General features: G+C 42.3%; 1 protein-coding gene across 14 annotated transcripts in view; it reads left to right on the forward strand.

Annotated features, from left to right (window-relative positions):
• The first annotated feature begins 10,504 nt into the window (after positions 1 to 10,504).
• Positions 10,505 to 23,783, forward strand: part of LOC122927676 (proto-oncogene Mas-like) — a 248,088-nt gene continuing 234,809 nt past the window's right edge. For all 14 annotated transcript variants that reach the window (XM_044279751.1, XM_044279752.1, XM_044279759.1 and 11 more), the window contains exon 1: positions 10,505 to 11,028. The gene's annotated coding sequence lies outside the window, so the exon portion shown is untranslated. The remainder of the gene's footprint in view (positions 11,029 to 23,783) is intronic.

Raw genomic sequence — 23,783 nt, forward strand, 5'->3', positions numbered from 1 at the left:
TTGTCTGTTACGGGACCTCTCTGCTCTGCCTGTGTGCTAGGCCTAAATATATGCCAATGGACTGTTGCAGTGGTGGGTGACGTGAAGCCTCATTCTCTGCTATGACATGCAGACTAATTCTCTGCTGACATGAAGACAGATTCTCTGTTACGGGACCTCTCTCCTCTGCCTGTGTGTGTGCTGGGCCTAAATATATGCCAATGGACTGTTGCAGTGGTGGCTGACGTGAAGCCTCATTCTCTGCTATGACATGCAGACTGATTCTCTGCTGACATGAAGCCAGATTCTCTGTTACGGGACCTCTCTCCTCTGCCTGTGTGTGTGCTGGGCCTAAATATATGCCAATGGACTGTTGCAGTGGTGGCTGACGTGAAGCCTCATTCTCTGCTATGACATGCAGACTGATTCTCTGCTGACATGAAGCCAGATTCTCTGTTACGGGACCTCTCTCCTCTGCCTGTGTGTGTGCTGGGCCTAAATATATGCCAATGGACTGTTGCAGTGGTGGCTGACGTGAAGCCTCATTCTCTGCTATGACATGCAGACTGATTCTCTGCTGACATGAAGCCAGATTCTCTGTTACGGGACCTCTCTCCTCTGCCTGTGTGTGTGCTGGGCCTAAATATATGCCAATGGACTGTTGCAGTGGTGGCTGACGTGAAGCCTCATTCTCTGCTATGACATGCAGACTAATTCTCTGCTGACATGAAGACAGATTCTCTGTTACGGGACCTCCCTCCTCTGCCTGGGTGCTGGGCCTAAATATATGCCAATGGACTGTTGCAGTGGTGGCTGACGTGAAGCCTCATTCTCTGCTATGACATGCAGACTGATTCTCTGCTGACATGAAGCCAGATTCTCTGTTACGGGACCTCTCTCCTCTGCCTGTGTGTGTGCTGGGCCTAAATATATGCCAATGGACTGTTGCAGTGGTGGCTGACGTGAAGCCTCATTCTCTGCTATGACATGCAGACTGATTCTCTGCTGACATGAAGCCAGATTCTCTGTTACGGGACCTCTCTCCTCTGCCTGTGTGTGTGCTGGGCCTAAATATATGCCAATGGACTGTTGCAGTGGTGGCTGACGTGAAGCCTCATTCTCTGCTATGACATGCAGACTAATTCTCTGCTGACATGAAGACAGATTCTCTGTTACGGGACCTCCCTCCTCTGCCTGGGTGCTGGGCCTAAATATATGCCAATGGACTGTTGCAGTGGTGGCTGACGTGAAGCCTCATTCTCTGCTATGACATGCAGACTGATTCTCTGCTGACATGAAGCCAGATTCTCTGTTACGGGACCTCTCTCCTCTGCCTGTGTGCTAGGCCTAAATATATGCCAATGGACTGTTGCAGTGGTGGCTGACGTGAAGCCTCATTCTCTGCTATGACATGCAGACTAATTCTCTGCTGACATGAAGACAGATTCTCTGTTACGGGACCTCTCTCCTCTGCCTGGGTGCCGGGGCCTAAATATCTGAGAATGGACTGTTCCAGTGGTGGGTGACGGGAAGCCAGATTCTCTGCTATGGAACCTCTCTCCAATTGATTTTGGTTAATTTTTATTTATTTAATTTTTATTTTAATTAATTTCCCTATCCACATTTGTTTGCAGGGGATTTACCTACATGTTGCTGCCTTTTGCAGCCCTCTAGCCCTTTCCTGGGCTGTTTTACAGCCGTTTTAGTGCCGAAAAGTTCGGGTCCCCATTGACTTCAATGGGGTTCGGGTTCGGGACGAAGTTCGGATCGGGTTCGGATCCCGAACCCGAACATTTCCGGGATGTTCGGCCGAACTTCTCGAACCCGAACATCCAGGTGTTCGCTCAACTCTACTTATTAGGTATCGCCACGTCCGTAAGAATCTCCTCTATAAAAATGCCCCATGACCCAACCCCCTAGATTAACATGGTCAAAAAAATAAAATAGGTGCAATAAAAGAATTTTGTGCCAATAAAACCGTCATCTCATTCCGCAGAAAATGAGCCCCCACATAAGATAATCGGATAAAAAAAAAAAAAAGACGCTTAGACTTTAGAGATACAAAATTTTTATTTATTTTTTTATCAAAAAGGATAATATAGTCCAAAACCTAAATAATTGTGAAAACTTATTAGGTATCTCCGCGTCCGTAAGAATCTCCTCTATAAAAATATCCCATGACCTAACCCCCCAGATTAACACGGTAAAAAAAAAAAAAAAGGTGCCAAAACCGCTAGTTTTTTCAAATATCTTGGGTAGGGTATGATTTTTGTGGAATGAGATTACTGTTTGATTGGCACAATTTTGGGGTGCATATGACTTTTGATCGCTTGCTATTACACTTTTTGTGATGTAAGGTGACAAAAAATTGCATTTTTTTACACCGTTTAAATTTTTTTGCGGTGTTCACCTGAGGGGTTAGGTCATGTGATATTTTTATAGAGCAGGTTCTTACAAATGTGGTGATACCTAATATCTAACTTTTTTTATTTTATTTATGCAAGTTTTACACAATTATTTCATTTTTGAAACCAAAAAAACAAAATCATGTTTTAGTGTCTCCATATTCTGAGCCATATTTTTTTTTTATTATTTGAGTGATTGTCTTAGATAGGAGCTCATTTTTTTCGGGATGAGGTGACGGTTAGATTGGTACTATTTTGGTGGGCATATGCCTTTGTGATCGCTTGCTGTTGTACTTTTAGTGATGTAAGGTGACAAAAAAAATTGTCTATTTAGCATAGTTTGTATTTTTAACGTGTTCATCTGAGGGGTTAGGTCATGTGATATGTTTATAGAACCGGTCAATACAGATGCGGCGATACCTAATATGTCTACTTTTTTTTTAACTTTATTTGGAAAATGACTTTTTTTTACTTGAAATTTATTTTTGGGGGAGGGAAAGCTTTATTTTTTCAACTTTTTTTCACTTTATTTTGTGTTCCACTTTGGGACTTCAACTTTTGGGGGTCTGATCCCCTTCACAAGGCATTGCGCACTCTTCCATGCCATTGTGTCCCGATTACAGCAGCACGGGGACCCGATAGCAGCGCCGATCCCCACAGGAATGGCCTACAAACGCTGCAAACCGCAGGTTTGAATTGACCTGTGGTTTGCTGCGCTCGCCGATATGATGGGGTCGCAGGACCCCCCTCGGCATTGTGCCAGAGTGCCTGCTGAATAATTTCAGCAGGCACTCTTTTCCGATCACTGCCCGCTGCTCGTCTGTGATCGTAAATACACATGACATACCGGTACATCATGTGTCCTTAAAGAGGACCTTTCACTAGTTTAAAAACTAAAAACGACCTATATCAGTGGGCAGAGCGGCACCCAGGGGTCCCCCTGCACTTACTAGTATGTCTGGGCGCTGCTCCGTTCGCCCAGTATAGGCTCCGGTGTCTGAAGCTCCCTCTGTTGTACTGGACAGAGTTTTTTTGTATTAGGCGTGTCCCTTGCTGCAGCGCTGGCCAATCGCAGCGCACAGCTCATGTGGGTTTTGGAAAATTTCTTAAAAATTTGAAGAATTGCTTCTAAAATTCTAAGCCTTCTAACGTCCTAAAATATAAAATTACATTTACAAAATGATGCCAACATAAAGTAGACATATGGGGAATGTTAAGTAATAAATATTTTATGAGGTATCACTTTCTGTTTTAAAAGCAAAGAAATGTAAATTTTGAAAATTGTGAATTTTTTTACGTTTTTGCTAAATTTGGGATTTTTCATAAATAAAAGGTGAAATATAGTGACTCAAATTTAGGACTATCATGAAGTACAATGTGTCATTAGAAAACAGTCTCAGAATGGTTTGGATAAGTAAAAGCGTTCCAAAGTTATTACCACATAAAGTGACACGTGCAAAATTAGACATGGTCACAGGGTGACGGGGGCATCAATGACCCTTGGTCATGAAAGGGTTAAAGAGGACCTGTCACCTCTCCTGATATGCCCGTTTTAGTAAGTAATTTTATTTGACGTGAAATAATAATTCTGGAACATACACTCACCTAAAGAATTATTAAGAAACACCTGTTCTATTTCTCATTAATGCAATTATTTAGTCAACCAATCACATGGCAGTTGCTTCAATGCATGTAGGGTTGTGGTCCTGGTCAAGACAATCTCCTGAACTCCAAACTGAATGTCAGAATGGGAAAGAAAGGTGATTTAAGCAATTTTGAGCGTGGCATGGTTGTTGGTGGATCTTTTTTGTAAACAAAAAGATATACAAAAAGAGGATGTAGAGGTGGCAAACACAACAAAAGGAAAACAAGTAAACAAACAATAGTGACACAAATAAAAGAAGATGACAATACAGAAAATTTAGGACAAAAAATATATAATCTGAGTAAACATACTCTCACAAAAGCAGAGAATGATATTTTAACGAAAGGACTAAAATTTGCCCCCACCACCTATTTTAATAAATTTGAAGCTTTCCTGGGAATAAGGAAATTTATGAGAAAATTGGCGTTAAAAAGATATTATAAGAAAAAAGAGAAAAATAATACAATAAAAGGATATAATGAAGATGCTAATGAAAATATATATACACATACAAACTTGAAAATAAAATCTAGATTTGACCCACTGAATGAATATTCAATACCAATAAACACCTTCTCTAATCTAGTTACTAGAGAAATAAGAAAAACTAAAGATGTGAATAAATATAGAAAAAATTATATGGGTAATATAACTAAGGCAGAAAGAGATGCAATACGGAATATGCAACAAAACAATGAAATAATCATCCGCCCCGCAGACAAGGGGGGCGGCATTGTAATATTAAACAATGATGACTATGAGAAAGAAGTCCTGAACATCCTGGGCGACCAGAAAACATATAAACGCCTTAAAAAAGACCCCACAGAGGAATATAAAAAAGACTTAAAACAATTGATACAAAAAGGTAAAATGAAAGGCATCCTAAATAAAAATGAAAGCATATATATAGACATAAAAAATCCAAAAATAGCAATTTTCTATCAAAATCCCAAAATTCACAAAGATGTACATAAACCCCCAGGTAGACCGATTGTGTCCGGGATAGAATGTTTGACCAGTACATTATCTAAATATATAGATCAATTCCTACAGCCGTGCGCACAAACGTTACCTTCCTTTTTAAAAGATACTAATCACGTACTGCGAATTTTAAAAGATATAAAATGGAGAGAAGGATACATAATAGGTACGTTAGATGTAAAATCCTTATACTCTGTTATTGAAAATCAAAAAGGATGTGCAGCGGCCAAACATTTTTTATATCAGAAAGGAGAACTTAACAGTGTCCAAATAGATTTCATAGGGGAATGCATTTTATTTATATTAGAAAAAAATTATTTTAAATATAAGGAAGATTTTTATTTGCAGACATGGGGGGCCGCGATGGGGACGAGGTTCGCACCGGGGTTCGCAAACTTATACGTTGGGTGGTGGGAGGCTGACCACATCCACCCCAACGGCGAGCTCCGGGCGGGCCTCGTCCTCTGGCGGCGCTTCATTGATGATGTCATTTTTATTTGGGATAAAGGGGAACGTGCTCTTAAACTGTTTTTAGAGGATATTAATAAAAATGATTTTTATTTGGATTTTACTTTGACGCACAGTACTAAAGAAATAAACTTTTTAGATCTTACTATTTATGTCACAGGGGACTGTATCAGCACAAAAACTTATTCAAAACCCACAGACTCGAACAGTTATATTAACAGAGAGAGCTGTCATTTGCCTAGATGGCTGGATAATATCCCTAGAAGTCAGTTCCTTCGTTTAAGAAGAAACTGCACTGAAACTATTGAATACGAAAAAGAGGCAGATATTTTAGGAAAAAAATTTTCAGCAAAGGGATATAATATGGATATAGTGGAAGTTCACAAAAAAGAAATAAAAATGATAGAAAGAGAAAAATTAATAAGAATAAAGACAAATGAAGATGAAAAAAAGAAAGAAATAGAAATGAAAGACAAAATACCACCCATTATAATACCCTATAACACACAAACTTATATCCTCAAAAAAATCGTAGGAAAATATTGGGATATTTTAAAAGAAGACAAAATTGTAGGTAACCTCATACCACCAAGACCGGTTTTCATATTTAAAAGGGCAGCCAATATAGGCAACAAGATTGCCTCCACTAGTAAAGGTGCAGGAATTGTGGGCAAAAAGATAAATACAAAAACCAATCTCCTACAAGGATTTTTTCCTTGCAAAAGATGTGTCCCATGTAAAAATACAGCTAAAAATACAGTCAAAACACAGTACGTAAAAAATCCTGAGGGCACCTTTGAGCAAAAAATAAGGGGTCACATCTCCTGCAACACCGAAGGGGTTATCTACGCCATCAAATGTCCCTGTAATAAGTTGTATATTGGACGCACTAAGAGAAAATTGAAAAAACGTATTAGCGAGCATATATACAATATAAAGAAAAAATCTATAGGGCATCCTTTATCTAGGCATTTTACGGAGGAACATGGAGGACGATTAGAAGGTATGTCCTTTATGGGCATAGATAAAGTAGAACTAGACGCCCGAGGAGGAGATTATATTAAGAAACAATCAAAAAAAGAAACAGAATGGATATTTAATCTAGATACCATGTTGCCCAAAGGCCTCAACTCGGAAATTGAACTGTTTGGTTTTGAATAAGTCACGGTATCAGAGGGGTGGGAAGGATGGACAGCACGGACTATAAATAATAAGCTTCAACGCAGTGGATGTAACATTCCCTGAGGAAGAGTGCCGTTGCACTTGAAACGCGTAGGACTGACCTCCACTGCTACCCGTAGCATACCAACGGTGACGTCACCAGCTCAGACGTGAGCTTTAATCCAAAACAGGTAACGGGCATATTTTGCTACCGGCCGGGGCGAATTACTGCCCAATACCTTAATAACAAAAAGCCGACGCCACAGCCATCCTTCCTGGATCCACGTCTCCTGCCCTGCTTCAAACACAGAACAGACACGTGGACCATCACGGAACACCACATCGCGGCAGATACATCTGAGTAAAGGTAGGACAAACGCACAGATTTACTGCCTATAGTGTAAAAGTACGTGATAAGGAGGAGTGCGCTTTGTTTAACTTGTTTGGCACCACTTCTACCATAGCGCGCGGTGTAACATTATTGTTTCTAGTTTTTCTGCGTCTTGTACAGCTAGTCTGTACATTACTTTATTGGCAGGTTGCGGGACTGCTAATACACCGCTGCGAATCCCATGCGGTGTAGCGCTAGTTGACAGCGTTCTATGTATTGAAAGTATCAGTTCAGTTTTACTGCATAGGGAATGCCTTAAAAACAAAACCCATAAAACTGCTGCGGAATTGCATTTTTACAACATTTGGAATTTTTTTCCAGCTCCCCATTACATTGTATGCAATATGGTGGCATTAGAAAGTGTAACTTGCAGAAACAAACCTGCATATGGCTATGTGAAGGGAAAAATAAGAAAGTTATGGCCCCAGAAAGGCAGGGAGTGAAAAACAAAATTACAAAGATGAAAAAAAAAACACTGGGACAAAAAAAGGTTAACTTCTTTGTGACCACCAATACTCCTTTTTACCTTGATACTGAAGGGGTCTTAGGCTGGTCCACTGCCTCTGTACGGTGGTCTGACTATGTGATGCACAGGTCTCCAGTGCAGCAAAGAGTGGGGGCTCAATAGTGACTGTGGCATCTACAGTCAGGTCCATAAATATTGGGACATCAACACAATTCTAACATTTTTGGCTCTATACACCACCGCAATGGATTTGAAATGAAACTAACAAGATGTTCTTTAACTGCAGACTCTCAGCTTTAATTTGAGAGTATTTACTTCCAAATCAGGTGAACAGTGTAGGAATTACAACAGTTTCCATATGTGCCTCCCGCTTGTTAAGGGACAAAATGTAATGGGACAATTGGCTTCTCAGCTGTTCCATGGCCAGGTTTGTGTTATTCCCTAATTATCCCAATTACAATAAGCAGAAAAAAGGTCCAATGTTAATTTCAAGTGTGCTATTTGCATTTGGAATCTGTTGCTGTCAACTCTCAAGATGAGATCCAAAGAGCTGTCACTATCAGTGAAGCAAGCCATTATTAGGCTGAAAAAACAAAACAGACCCATCAGAGAGATAGAAAAAACATTAGGCATGGCCAAAACAACTCTTTGGAGCATTCTAAAAAGAAGGAACGCACCGGTGAGCTCAGTAACACCAAAAGACTCGGAAGACGACGGAAAAACAACTGTGGTGGATGACCACATAATTATTTCCCTGGTGAAAAAAACACCCTTCACAACAGTTGGGCAGATCAAGAACACTCTCCAGAAGGTAGGTGTATGTGTGGCAAAGTCAACAACCAAGAGAAGGCTTCACCAGAGTGAATACAGAGGGTTCACCACAAGATGTAAACCATTGGTGAGCCTCAAAAACAGGAAGACCAGATTAGAGTTTACCAAACGACATCTAAAAAAGCCTTCACAGTTCTGGAACAACATCCTATGGACAGATGAGACCAATATCAACTTGTACCAGAGTGATGGGAAGAGAAGAGTATGGAGAAGGAAAGGAACTGTTCATCCTAAGCATACCACCTCATCAGTGACGCATGGTGGTAGTAGTGTCATGGCGTGGGCATGTATGGCTGCCAATGGAACTAGTTATCTTGTATTTATCGATGATGTGACTGCTGACAAAAGCAGCAGGATGAATTCTGAAGTGTTTCAGGAAATATTATCTGCTCATATTCAACCAAATGCTTCAGAACTCATTGGACGGTGCTTCGCAGTGCAGATGGACAATGACCCAAAGTGTACTGCAAAAGCATCCAAAGAGTTTTTTTAAGGGAAAGAAGTGGTATGTTATGCAATGGCCAATTCAATCACCTGATCTGAATCCGATTGAGCATGCATCTCACTTGTTGAAGACAAAACTGAAGGGAAAATGCCCCAAGAACAAGCAGGAACTGAAGACAGTTGTATTAGAGGCCTAGCAGAGCATCACCAGGGATGAAACCCAGTGTCTGGTGATGTCTATGCGATCCTGACTTCAGGCTGTAATTGACTGCAAAAGATTTGCAACCAAGTGATAAAAAGTGAATGTTTGATTTATGATTATTATTCTGTCCCATTACTTTTGGTCCCTTAAAAAGTGGGAGGCACATATGCAAACTGTTGTAATTCCTATACCGTTCACATGATTTGGATGTAAATACCCTCAAATTAAAGCTGACAGTCTGCAATTAAAGCACATCTTGTTTGTTTCATTTAAAATCCATTGTGGTGGTATATAGAGCCAAAAATGTTAGAATTGTGTCGGTGTCCCAATATTTATGGACCTGGCTGTAAGTTGTTTATAGGAGGGGAGCTTCCTCTGTCTCCCATAAGCACCCCATGAATGACATTGCAGGTTGCTCATGTCTTGGCATGGCAGCCTGGGATTTCACCTCCCTATTATAGCCTGCTGGTGACTGTCAGTATAGCACTGACCGTATAATGCTCTGCAGTGCATAATCAGTTCAGTGTATTATAGAACCGATCGAAATATCACCCGTCCCTTTGTGGGACAAGTAAATGTTTAAAAAAATAAAAGCTCCACCCACACATTTGGCATCAATAACAACCCACAGTTGCACAATTATCATGTAACTTATCCCATACAGTGAATGTTGTTAAAAAATCTAAAAAAAATAATAATAATAAGCCAGACTTGCAGTTTTTTTTTTGTTGCTTATTTATCACCCAAAAAAAAAAATGCAATAAAAAGTAATCAAAAAGTGTTATGTACCCCAAAATACCATTGAAAAAATCCTCACACAACTCAGACAGCTCTGTATAATGAATAATAAAAAAGGTATGGGTCTTGGGATGCTGTGATGCTAAAACATTTTCTTCTATTTAAAAAAAATGTTTTTATTACGTGTAAAAAATAAACTATATGCATTTGGTATTGCTGCAATCATACTGACTCTCAAAAAATGAACGCCGCACAATTTATAATGTAAAACCTCCCCATCCCTCTAAAAAAGTTAGTAAAAGTTAATCAGTAAAGTTATGTGTACCCCAAAACAAGCCCTCATAAAGCTACATCGACAGAAATATAAAATAGTTATAGCGCCGGGATGCAACAAAGAAAAAACTTTAAAAAAATGCTTGGTCAGACAGGCTGGTCACTAAAGTGTTATTATTGTCTGCAAACTCAACAGAAATCAGTATATATATATATATATATATATATATATATATATATATCAACAAATCTTTTGTAGCCACCTGGAGATTGTCAAAAAGCTGAATTATTTTAATTGTAATGCCGACTTGTATCTTTATTTAGTAGCTTGAATGTCCTGTTTTGACTACTCCATGGCTAGAAATGGCCCAGAGAATGCAACCTTCATAGCCTGGACACATCACTCTAGGAAACTGTACCAGTGAAAACTACCCATACACCAGATTTTTGACTTTGGAGATGTAACTTATTACCAAGCAAACTTCCATCTGTCCCATCATTCTCTGCAGTCTAGCTGAGCAGCACCACATTTCCTTAATGCCAGCAAATAGTTAACCTTCGGATTCATTTTTAGCTCAGTGCATTTTTTTTTTTTTCGTCGCCTCATAGTAGTTACAGAATTTTATAGAATTTCAGTCTACTTTGAAAATGGTAATATTTATCTGCTGCCTGCTCGGTGTTTACGCGCAGCTTTTACACATTATAAACCATTGCGGATGAGGGAACTGGACAATTCTTTTCACATTATTTCATTAGAAGACCAGCAGACAAAGCTCCAGTCTTACTTTCTGCATCAGACCCTTTCACAGCTAAAAGCTCTAGGAGGACATCAAGCACATATTCTATTTTTTTCCCCCTATCTAAAGACTTGAAAGTCATTTTGGGTCATGTCTGGAGATGTTTGATCTGTTATCATGTAATATATTGCATATATAGGATGATAATGATCCTTCCCTGCTCGCCTTGATATACTAAAGTACAGTAACAGAAGATAAACAAACTGCTAAGAGCAGGGGAGAAGCTCCTACCACATGCACAAACAAGGTAAGTGCTTGTTAGAAATGATATATTGTTACTATACAGATGATTAAGTGTGTGGAGCTGAGCATAATAGCTGGCTTCTGGCACTCCTTGCTCTTGTTCGAAGCAGATAATGTTCTAATGCAAGGTAATGTAAGCCCAATAAACCAGAGAACCCTTTATCACATGAAATGTAATCTAACATCAGTGTGATGCAGAAAAGTCTGCTTTATAAAAGTCATGTAAGGTACACAAATGTACCACCTATGTAACTCAAGATTTTTTTAATTTATGCCGTAGAGTTACTGTAATATGTAATGGAACATATTTAGTATTAGCTTGTACTGTTTTCTGATAGATTAGATAGATTTAAACATGGGACCCTCTTTTACCAACATTAATGGTATTACTATTAGATATTCATATGCTTGTAAGGAGACACGGGTACAACATAAGCTAGGTTCATACCTCCATTTGGCATCCGTAACCTCCAGCACTCCAGCTGTTGCAAATCTACAACTCTCAGCATGCTCCATTCATTTCTGTGGAAGTTATGAGAACAGCTAAGCAAGTGTGCATGCTGGGTGTTGTAGTTTCACAACACCTGGAGTGCCAGAAGGTTGCTGATCCCTGTGGTAGTCTGTTCTGGCAGAGGAGCAGACTACTGGAATTATTGTATCCAGCATAGCCAATACTGCTGAGCACCACCAGATCCCCATGCACTATAATGGGATCCAGAGGTGATTTGGTGGGTTTCTGGCATAAATACCAGCTTTCTGCTGGAAAATACCACTGCATGCAGTGGATGGTATCCAGCTATGCTAGATACAATCATTTTGGTAGTCTGCTCCTCTACCGGAATGGAGATGTGAACCTAGTCTTTACTGTTATTTTATACTCTTATAATGGCACTTGTTTCAGTACAGTTGATCCCATTCTCAAGTGGAAAATATTCAGCACTGTCTGCCTACTTTGCGACTTTTTTCCCTCTAACACAACATAAGTATTTGGTCAGCATTTTTTAAAACTATTTGTAAGCCAATACCAGGAGCTGGATCTACAGAGAAGAAGTGTAATGGAAAGATTTGTGCCTCTTCTCTGTGTTGGACCCACTCCTGGTTTTGGCTATGACAAATTGCTTATGCAAAATATTGATCTTACTAAAGTCTTCCATATTTACTGTGATTTCTTAGCATGACCCAGGGCACTGAGTGGAGCCAGTTTTTCAGCAGCTCGTTGTTACGTCAGTCTTTCTGATGACATTTCGAGTCGGCAGCTCTAGCGGCCGTCAGTTTTCACACTGCTAGCTGATTGGATGGTCTTTTATATGAGGCAGTTGCTCTCATACCTAAATGTGCAATATTACCTTACCCTGTCTTCTGTCCTCACACATATTTAGCATTTACCTTCTTGGCACCCATTACATGCTACTAGGACTTGAATGACCATGTGTGAACAAGCATTAAAATACTCAACACATTTTAAATACTTGTTCTAAATAATCATTATTGGAATGCAATTTTATAAAATCCTATATAAAGTGTGTACAAATAGTTGAGTTCAGGCTTCTTATCTGTTGAGCATAGTGGTAAAGATCATATTGCAGCTTTGTTGCTGTTGCAGACCCATTCATTTCTATGGGGAAACACGATGTGCGGCCCCGATCTGGAAATGTGGACCCGCACTTCCGGATCTGCATTTCCATTCCCGAAAAAAATAGAACATGCCCTATTTTTGTCCACAGTTGCGGACAAGAATAGGCATATTCTATTAGTGCCAGCAATGTGCGGTCCACAAAATGCGGAACGCACATTGCCGGTGTCCGTGTTTTGCGAATCCGCAGATCCGTGGTTCCACAAAACACACACGATGTGTGAATGGACCCTAAATGTGGCACAGCTCACCATAAACCCTCACGTATTATTTTTTTTTAATCCTCTTAAGGTACTTTCACACTAGCGTTATTCTTTTCCGGCATTGAGTTCCGTCCTAGGAGCTCAATACCGGAAAAGAACTGATCAGTTTTATCCCTATGCATTCTGAATGGAGAGCAATCCGTTCAGGATGTATCAAGATGTCTTCAGTTCAGTCTTTTTGACTTTTCAGGACGGAGATAATACCACAGCATGCTGCAGTTTTATCTCTGCCAAAAATTCCGGAACAGTTGACAGAATGCTGAATCTGGCATTTTTTCCCATTGAAATGCATTAATATCTGATTCAGCCTCGAAAGTTTCGGCAAAACGAATCCGGCATTGCGGTCTGCGCATGCTCAGACCGCAAAATATTTGAAAAAAAATTAATGCTGGATCTGTTTTTCCGGATGTCACCGGAGAGACGGATCCGGCATTTCAATGCATTTGTCATACGGATCAGGATCCTGATTCATCTGACAAATGCCATCAGTTTGCATACGTTTTGATGGATCCGGCAGGCAGTTTCCGGCTACGGAACTGCCTGCCGGAATCCTCTGCCACAAGTGTGACGGTACCCTTAGCCATACTTCTTTTATAGCTAATTAAACACTGTCAAGGTAGTAATAAAAATTGTGAAAAACATTATAAAGTTGGTGCTCACCATGCAGCTGTCTTCAGGCACTCTTTACTGCTGTTCATATCAGATAATGGTTTATTACAAGGCACCATTCAGGTAAAACCATTCGGAGAACCTTTATCAGCTGAAACTTGTATATTTATTCTGACATCAATGTGATGCAACACAAACTGCATTAAAAAGTTATGCGTCAAGCACGTATGCATTGGATACTATACAGTTAAAGATGCTCTATCATCTGTCTAGGTTACCAGCAGATATTTTTATGTACACAGTTCATGTTCGTACTCCACGATTTTAACACAATATGCAACACAATTCTGACACAGACTTAACAAACGTTTGCAGTGTTTTCTGACACAATTCTTGCATAAAACTCAGTCTCAAAGTAAGCCAATCTAGTTGGTATAGACTTAAGGTGGATATAGATGTCCAGACCTTAGGTAGATTATTGGGGAACGAGCATTCCTGCGATCACTCGTTCCCGGCAATCTGCCCATGTAAAGATGCTGCAGATCACCGGATGAAGGAGTGAAACACGTTCAAGCAGGCACTTAAATGATCGTTTCTGGCCAGCAGATTGTGCTGTCTGACCGATCTGCTGCCCAGAAACAATGCAGCTGCATCAGGATCCCTTCTCCTAAGGCCTCATTCACATTTCCGTTTTTCACTGTCGTGTGCTGTCCGCATTTTCTGTCGACAGCGCACGTACCCAATTAATTAAATATTGCAGTATTTTTTTACTGAACGTGGGTCAGTAAAAAAAATCATGGAGACATGCACTACTTTCATCTGTGATATGGACCAAGCACACCCATTAAAGTCTATTGGTCCGTGAAAATCACTGACACACATCTGTCTTGTGTTCGTTTTTCACTGAAGACCGATAGGAGATTATTTGGAAATTAATTTTCAGCTGAGCAACGATGAGACACGGATGGTAAAATCAGACACACGGACTAACCATTGATCGTTCACGGACATCTTCACAGATGAAACATGTACTTTTTTTTCAAAGACGTGACACTGACACGGAAATGTGAATGAGGCCTAATACTGTGGAGGCGATCGCTGCACGCAAGTGCAGCGGTCACCTCCACTGAATGAGCAGCCGACTGTTAGGAAGGAAACGATCCTTCCCGACAATCTGCTGCTGATTGGCGTGTGTAAATCCACCTTTAGGCTGGGTTCAGACCTGAGCGTACTGAACGTACGCTCTATATGCGCGATTGTACGGGCGTTTGCAATCGCGTATACAGAGACAAGCGCCCATTGTCGCGCGTTCCCGCTGAAGTCTATGTACGGGAACGCGCGACAAGACGCTCCAAAGAAGCTCCTGTACTTCTTGGGGCATCAGGCGTTTTACAGCGCGATCGTACGCGCTGTAAAACGCTCAGGTGAGAACCATTCCCATAGGGAATCATTGGTTCTTGCCGGTTGAGCGTTTTACAGCGCGTAGGAACGCGCTGTAAAATGCTCAGGTATGAACCGGCTGTAAGACAAAGGCCTCATGCACACGACCGTTGTGTGCATCCACGGCCGTTGTTCCGTTTTCCGTTTTTTCCGCTGACCCATTGACTTTCAATGGGTCCATGGAAAAATCGGAAAATGCACCGTTTGGCATCCGCGTCCGTGATCCGTGTTTCCAGTCCGTGAAAAAAAATGACCTGTCCTATTTTTTTCACGGACAACGGTTCACGGACCCATTCAAGTCAATGGGTCCGTGAAAAATCACAGATGCACACAAGATTGTCATCCGCGTCCGTGAACCATGTCCGTTTTTTCCTATCATTTCAAAGGCAAACTTGACTTTTTTTTTCATTTTTCATGTCCGTGGATCCTCCAAAAATCAAGGAAGACCCACGGAAGAAAAAACGGACACGGATCACGGAACAACGGAAACCGTTTTTGCGGACCGCAAAAAAAAACGTCTGTGTGCATGAGGCCAAAAGCGTCTATTTCTGCACCACATTTATCATCCAGCCTGACACTCTGTGATTAATCTGGTGCTGGTCTAGCCAGCCTGTTTAAGGCCTCATGCACACGACCGTTGTGTGCATCCGTGGCCGTTGTGCCGTTATCCTTCTTTTTTTTTTTCGCAGACCCATTGACTTTCAATGGGTTCGTGGAAAAATCGGAAAATGCACCGTTTTGCAGCCGAGACTGTGATCCGTGTATCCTGTCAACGGTTTTTTACGGACCCATTCAAGTCAATGGGTCCGTGAAAGAACATGGATGCACACAAGATTGGTATCCGTGTCTGTGATCCATGGCCGTAGATTACTTTCATACAGACGGATCCGAAGATCCGTCTGCATAAAAGCTTTTTCAGAGCTGAGTTTTCACTTCGTGAAAACTCAGATCCGACAGTATATTCTAACACAGAGGCGTTCTCATGGTGATAGGGACGCTTCTAGTTAGAATATACAATGAACTGTGTACATGACTGCCCCCTGCTGCCTGACAGCACCCGATCTCTTACAGGGGGCCGTGATCCGTACAATTAACCCCTCAGGTGCTGCACCTGAAGGGGTTAATTGTGCATATCATAGCCCCCTGTAAGAGATCCGGGGCTGCCAGGCAGCAGGGGGCAGACCCCCCTCGATCCCCAGTTTAAATTTCATTAGTGGCCCAGTACGGCCCCCCCGGCCCACCCTCCCTCCCTCTATTGTAATAATAGCATTGGTGGCACAGTGTGCGGCCCCCCCTCCCTCCCTCTATTGTTTTAATACATTGGTGGCAGTGTGCGGCCCCCCCTTCCTCCCTCTATTGTTTTAATACATTGGTGGCAGTGTGCGCCCCCCCCACCCCCCCTTCCTCCCTCTATTGTTTTAATACATTGGTGGCAGTGTGCGCCCCCCCGCCCCCCCCCCTTCCTCCCTCTATTGTTTTAATACAGGGAGTGCAGAATTATTAGGCAAGTTGTATTTTTGAGGATTAATTTTATTATTGAACAACCACCATGTTCTCAATGAACCCAAAAAACTCATTAATATCAAAGCTGAATATTTTTGGAAGTAGTTTTTAGTTTGTTTTTAGTTTTAGCTATTTTAGGGGGATATCTGTGTGTGCAGGTGACTATTACTGTGCATAATTATTAGGCAACTTAACAAAAAACATATATATTCCCATTTCAATTATTTATTTTTACCAGTGAAACCAATATAACATCTCAACATTCACAAATATACATTTCTGACATTTAAAAACAAAACAAAAACAAATCAGTGACCAATATAGCCACCTTTCTTTGCAAGGACACTCAAAAGCCTGCCATCCATGGATTCTGTCAGTGTTTTGATCTGTTCACCATTAACATTGCGTGCAGCAGCAACCACAGCCTCCCAGTCACTGTTCAGAGAGGTGTACTGTTTTCCCTCCTTGTAAATCTCACATTTGATGATGGACCACAGGTTCTCAATGAGGTTCAGATCAGGTGAACAAGGAGGCCATGTCATTAGATTTTCTTCTTTAATACCCTTTCTTACCAGCCACGCTGTGGAGTACTTGGACGCGTGTGATGGAGCATTGTCCTGCATGAAAATCATGTTTTTCTTGAAGGATGCAGACTTCTTCCTGTACCACTGCTTGAAGAAGGTGTCTTCCAGAAACTGGCAGTAGGACTGGGAGTTGAGCTTGACTCCATCCTCAACCCGAAAAGGCCCCACAAGCTCATCTTTGATGATACCAGCCCAAACCAGTACTCCACTTCCACCTTGCTGGCGTCTGAGTCGGACTGGAGCTCTCTGCCCTTTACCAATCCAGCCACGGGCCCATCCATCTGGCCCATCAAGACTCACTCTCATTTCATCAGTCCATAAAACCTTAGAAAAATCAGTCTTGAGATATTTCTTGGCCCAGTCTTGACGTTTCAGCTTGTGTGTCTTGTTCAGTGGTCATCTTTCAGCCTTTCTTACCTTGGCCATGTCTCTGAGTATTGCACACCTTGTGCTTTTGGGCACTCCAGTGATGTTGCAGCTCTGAAATATGGCCAAACTGGTGGCAAGTGGCATCTTGGCAGCTGCACGCTTGACTTTTCTCAGTTCATGGGCAGTTATTTTGCGCCTTGGTTTTTCCACACGCTTCTTGTGACCCTGTTGACTATTTTGAATGAAACGCTTGATTGTTCGATGATCACGCTTCAGAAGCTTTGCAATTTTAAGAGTGCTGCATCCCTCTGCAAGATATCTCACTATTTTTGACTTTTCTGAGCCTGTCAAGTCCTTCTTTTGCCAAAGGAAAGGAAGTTGCCTAATAATTATGCACACCTGATGGGTGTTGATGTCATTAGACCACACCCATTCTCATTACAGAGATGCACATCACCTAATATGCTTAATTGGTAGTAGGCTTTCGAGCCTATACAGCTTGGAGTAAGACAACATGCATAAAGAGGATGATGTGGTCAAAATACTCATTTGCCTAATAATTCTGCACTCCCTGTACATTGGTGGCAGTGTGTGCCCCCCCCCCCCCCCGCCCTCCTTCCTCCCTCTATTCTTTTAATACATTGGTGGCAGTGTGTGCGGCCTCCCCTCTCTCCCCCCGATCGGAGTCCCAGTTTAATCGCTGGGGCTCCGATCGGTAGCCATGGCAACGAGGACGCTACTGCAGTCCTGGTTGCCGTGGTTACTTAGCAATAGTAGAAGCATCATACTTACCTGCTGGCTGCTGTGATGTCTGTGTCCGGCCGGGAGCTCCTCCTAAGTGACAGCAATGCGCCGCACAGACCTGTCACTTACCAGTAGGAGGAGCTCCCGGCCGGACACAGACATCGCAGCAGCCAGCAGGTAAGTATGATGCTCCGCTGCCACCAATGATGGGGGGGGGAAGGGAGGCCGTACACTGCCACCAATGTTAATGCAATAGAGGGAGGGGGGCCGCACACTGTGCCACCAATGCTATTATTACAATAGAGGAAGGACGGGGGGGGGGGGGGGGGGCGCACACTGGCCACCAATGCTATTATTACAATAGAGGAAGGGAGTGGGGGCGGGGGAGGCCACCAATGATATTTAAACTGGGGAGGGGGGGTCTGCCCCCTGCTGCCTGGCAGCCCTGATCTCTTACAGGGGGCTATGATACGCACAATTAACCCCTTCAGGAGCGGCACCTGAGGGGTTAATTGTGCTGATCACGGCCCCCTGTAAGAGATCAGGTGCTGCCAGGCAGCAGGGGGCAGTCATGTACACAGTTTGTAGAATATTCTAACTAGAAGCGTCCCCATCACCATGGGAACGCCTCTGTGTTAGAATATACTGTCGGATATGAGTTTTCACGATGTAACTCATATCTGACAGTATATTCTAACATAAAGGCGTTCCCATGGTGATGGCGACGCTTCAAGTTAAAATATACCATCGGATTGGAGAAAACTTCGATCAGATGGTATAAAGGGACTCCAGACTTTACATTGAAAGTCAATGGGGGACGGATCAGTTTGCAATTGCACCATATTGTGTCAACGTCAAATGGATCCGTCCCCATTGACTTGCATTGTAATTCAGGACGGATCCGTTTGGCTCCGCACGGCCAGGCGGACACCAAAACAACTTTTTTTTCATGTCCGTGGATCCTCCAAAAATCAAGGAAGACCCACGGACGGAAAAATGGTCACGGATTACGGACCAACGGAACCCTGTTTTGCGGACAGTGAAAAAATACTGTCGTGTGCATGAGGCCTAAGGCTACTTTCACACCTGCGTTTGGTGCAGAGCCGTCTGGTATCTGCACAGACGGATCCGCACCTATAATGCAAACGCTGGTATCCGTTCAGTGGATCCGTCTGCATAATTTGTAGTAAAAAAAAACATCTAAGTCTAAGTGTAAGTCAAACGGATCCGTCCTGACTTACATTGAAAGTCAATGGGGGACGGATTAGTTTACAATTGCACCATATTTGTGTCAATGTAAACGGATCCGTCCCCATTGTCTTACATTGTAAGTCAGGACAGATCCGTTTGGCTCCGCACCGCCAGGCGGACACCAAAACGCTGCGAGCAGCATTTTGGTGTCCGCCTCCAGAGCGGAATGGAGGCGGAACGGAGCCAAACTGATGCATTGTGAACGGATCCGCATCCATTAAGAATGCATTGGGGCTAAACTGATCTATTTGGGGCCACTTGTGAGAGCCTTGAAACAGATCTCACAGGCGGACCCAGAAACTGCAGTGTGAAAGTAGCCTTAAGCCTGCGCCATCTATAGGATTTGGAAATCTGGGTTCCTATACTTTATTATGTGCAAAAGGATAATAATTATTTCATCCATTTAATGTCAGACAGCACTTTTGATTACACCTTCCCGCACCCTGCCGTAATAGCATATCAAGAGCCTGAAATAGTTGATTGCTGCCACTGTGCCCACATGAGGACCGGTTGGAGGACAGCTGGAATATAAAAAAAATACATATACAATAAAACTATAAATATTATACATGTATCACCAGCAGATTTGGAGCTATTAAACTGGCTGACCTGTTACATGTGCACTTGGCAGCTGAAAGCATCTGCGTTGGTCCCATGTACATATGTGCCTGCGTTGCTGAGAAAAATGAAATTTTAATATATAGAAATGAGCCTCTAGGAGCAACAGTGTGTTTCTCTCTCTCTCTCTGCAACTGCCGCTACCTATTCACTTGAATGGGTCCACAAATCCGGAGATGCGGAATGGTGCGGAACGGAAGAATGGAATGGAACCCTACGGAAGCACTATGCAGTGATTCCATGGGGTTTCGTCCCGTACTTCTGTTCCGCAAAAATAATAATAAAGATGTCACAGAATAACAACTAAACCCATATTCATCCCTTAAACCCACCACAGCTCTAGCATAGGCATAATTTAGTCCACCACCAGCCTCTGCTTACATGGCTGTAGCTATGATGTGCCATACCTGTGGTCAACCTTTGGCAGCAATATCAACAGAGGCTAGGAGAATGGCAGTGCTGGAATGTATTTGTTTGTAATCAATAAAATCCTTCTATCTTCATTCAGCAGGACCTGCGCTGACGTCACCACGTGGTGAGCACGATTATGTCATCAAAGGTCCTTTTGCAGATCCTGAAAGAAGAAGAAAGAAGAAGATTTCCTTTATAACCATGTTATAAGGGAAAATATACATAGACATAAATATAGCAGCAGTCGATACTCCAAAAGAGGGCATAAAGGTTGCTGCAGAGTCAGTGTACACAAATCCACCTATATCAAAAGTCAAATAAATGATTATGCACCCAACACTTAGGCTGGGTTCAGACCTGAGCGTTTTACAGCGCGTTACTACGTGCTGTAAAACGCTCAACAAGGAGAAACCAAAGCTTCCCTATCGGCATGGTTCTAACCTGGGCGTTTTACAGCGCGTACGATCGCGCTGTAAAGCACCCGACGCCCCAAGAAGTATATGAGCTTCTTTGGGGCGTCTTGTCACGCGTTCCTGTACATAGACTTCCGGGAACGCGCGACAATGGGCGTTCGCTTGTCTCTGTATGCGCGATTGCAAACGCCGGTACAACCGCGCATACAGAGCGCTCCATCGCGAACGCTCAGGTCTGAACCCAGCGTGAGGCCTCTTTCACATGACCGTTTTTTTATTACGTTTTGCGGGCCGTTTTTTGCGTTCCGTATACGGTTCGTATTTTGCCGATCCACAATTTGTGTGAATGGAGCCTAAAGCTTCTTCCGGGGATGAAGAAGAAGCCACTAAAAAAGTTACAAGTCCCCTTTTTGGAACTATATAGGAGTGGCGATTGTATGACAGGGGGCGGTATACCGCCCCGATGCATTTACTATCTTTTACGCCTGAAAACAGGCATAAAAGAGGAGTCTAAACTACTCCAGTCAGGGCCCAAGTAGTTTTTACTCCAGGAGCATGGACTGCTGGAGATGTTCTTAATTCATAAATTAGGCTAATCCTCCGGCGGTGTGGAGGAGTTCCAAAGATTGGTGTAAAAAGCTGGTCTTTGTAAATGACCCCCGATATACAGTTGCAAGAAAAAGTATGTGAACCCTTTGGAATGATATGGATTTCTGCACAAATTGGTCATAAAATGTGATCTGATCTTCATCTAAGTCACAACAATAGACAATCACAGTCTACTTAAACTAATAACACACAAAGAATTAAATGTTACCATGTTTTTATTGAACACACCATGTAAACATTCACAGTGCAGGTGGAAAAGGTATGTGAACCCCTAGACTAATGACATCTCCAAGAGCTAATTGGAGTGAGGTGTCAGCCAACTGGAGTCCAATCAATGAGATGAGATTGGAGGGGTTTGTTACAGCTGCCCTGCCCTATAAAAAACACACACCAGTTCTGGGTTTGCTTTTCACAAGAAGCATTGCCTGATGTGAATGATGCCTTGCACAAAAGAGCTATCAGAAGAACTATGATTAAGAATTGTTGACTTGCATAAAGCTGGAAAGGGTTATAAAAGTATCTCCAAAAGCCTTGCTGTTCATCAGTCCATGGTAAGACAAATTGTCCATAAATGGAGAAAGTTCAGCACTGCTGATACTCTCCCTAGGAGTGGCCGTCCTGTAAACATGACTGCCAGAGCACAGCGCAGACTGCTCAATGAGGTGAAGAAGTATCCTAGAGTGTCAGCTAAAGACTTACAAAAGTCTCTGGCATATGCTAACATCCCTGTTAGCGAATCTACGATATGTAAAACACTAAACAAGAATGGATTTCATGAAAGGATACCACAGAGGAAGCCACTGCTGTCCATAAAAAACATTGCTGCACGTTTACAGTTTGCACAAGAGCACCTGGATGTTCCACAGCAGTACTGGCAAAATAGTCTGTGGACAGATTAAACCAAAGTTGAGTTGTTTGGAAGAAACACACAACACTATGTGTGGAGAAAAAGAGGCACAGCACACCAACATCAAAACCTCATCCCAACTGTGAAGTATAATGGTGGGGCTGCTTTGCTGCGTCAGGGCCTTGATGGATTGCTATTATCGAAGGAAAAATGAATTCCCAAGTTTATCAAGACATTTTGCAGGAGAATTTAAGGCCATCTGTCCACCAGCTGAAGCTCAACAGAAGATGGGTGTTGCAACAGGACAACGACCCTAAGCATAGAAGTAAATCAGCAGCGGAATGGCTTAAACTGAAGAAAATACGCCTTCTGGAGTCAGTCAGAGTCCTGACCTCAACCCGTTTGAGATACTGTGGCATGACCTCAATAAATAGATTCACACCAGACATCTCAAGAGTATTGCTGAACTGAAAAAGTTCTGTAAAGAGGAATGGTCAAGAATTACTCCTGACCGTTGTGCACATCTGATCTGCAACTACAGGAAACGTTTGGTTGAAGTTATTGCTGCTAAAGGAGGTTCAACCAGTTATTAAATCCAAGGGTTCACATACTTTTTCCACCTGCACTGTGAATGTTTACATGGTATGTTCAATAAAAACATGGTAACATTTAATTATTTGTGTGTTATTAGTTTAAGCAGACTGTGATTGTCTATTGTTGTGACTTAAATGAAGATCAGATCACATTTTATGACCAATTTGTGCAGAAATCCATACATTCTAAAGGGTTCACATACTTTTTCTTGCAACTGTATACACCTGATAACATTTGTCACAGGGTACACGGTGGTACCAATACACCTTGCAATAATCGAAAAAAACAACTGATCCTACCACATTCAGGGTTTTGCTGGCTTGTTGGCATGACATCCGTTGGAACTATAGCAAGGTCGCTGTTGAATAACCACAAAACAGGGGAATCCCTAGAAGGGGACGCTGTACTGGCCTGTAAGACCAAGCCACCCCAATGGTATGACAGGGTAATCTAGGGCATTGTTTTCTCCTTAGTCCTAGTACACGGTGGTTATGCCCACATTGTGCCTCCTTACAGTACTAATGTCCACACTGTGCCATCTCATAGTAGTAATATCCATATTGTAACCCTTCACAGTAGTAATATACACATTGTACCCCCTCACAGTACTAATTTCCACATTGTGCCCCCTCACAGTAGTGATGAACATATTTTGCCCCCTCACAGTAGTAATGGCTACAGTCTGTTCCCTCACAGTAGTTATAACCACATTGGGCCACTTCACAGTAGTTATGCCTACATTGTGCTCCTCACAGTAGTAATGTGCACATAGTGCCCACTCACAGTAGTAATGCCCACATAGTGCCTCCTCACAGTAGTTATGTTTATACTGTGCCCCCTCACAGTAGTAATGGCCACATTCTGCTCCTTC

The sequence above is a fragment of the Bufo gargarizans genome, chromosome 2 (assembly GCF_014858855.1).
Source record: "Bufo gargarizans isolate SCDJY-AF-19 chromosome 2, ASM1485885v1, whole genome shotgun sequence".
Classification (NCBI taxonomy): Eukaryota; Metazoa; Chordata; class Amphibia; order Anura; family Bufonidae; genus Bufo; species Bufo gargarizans.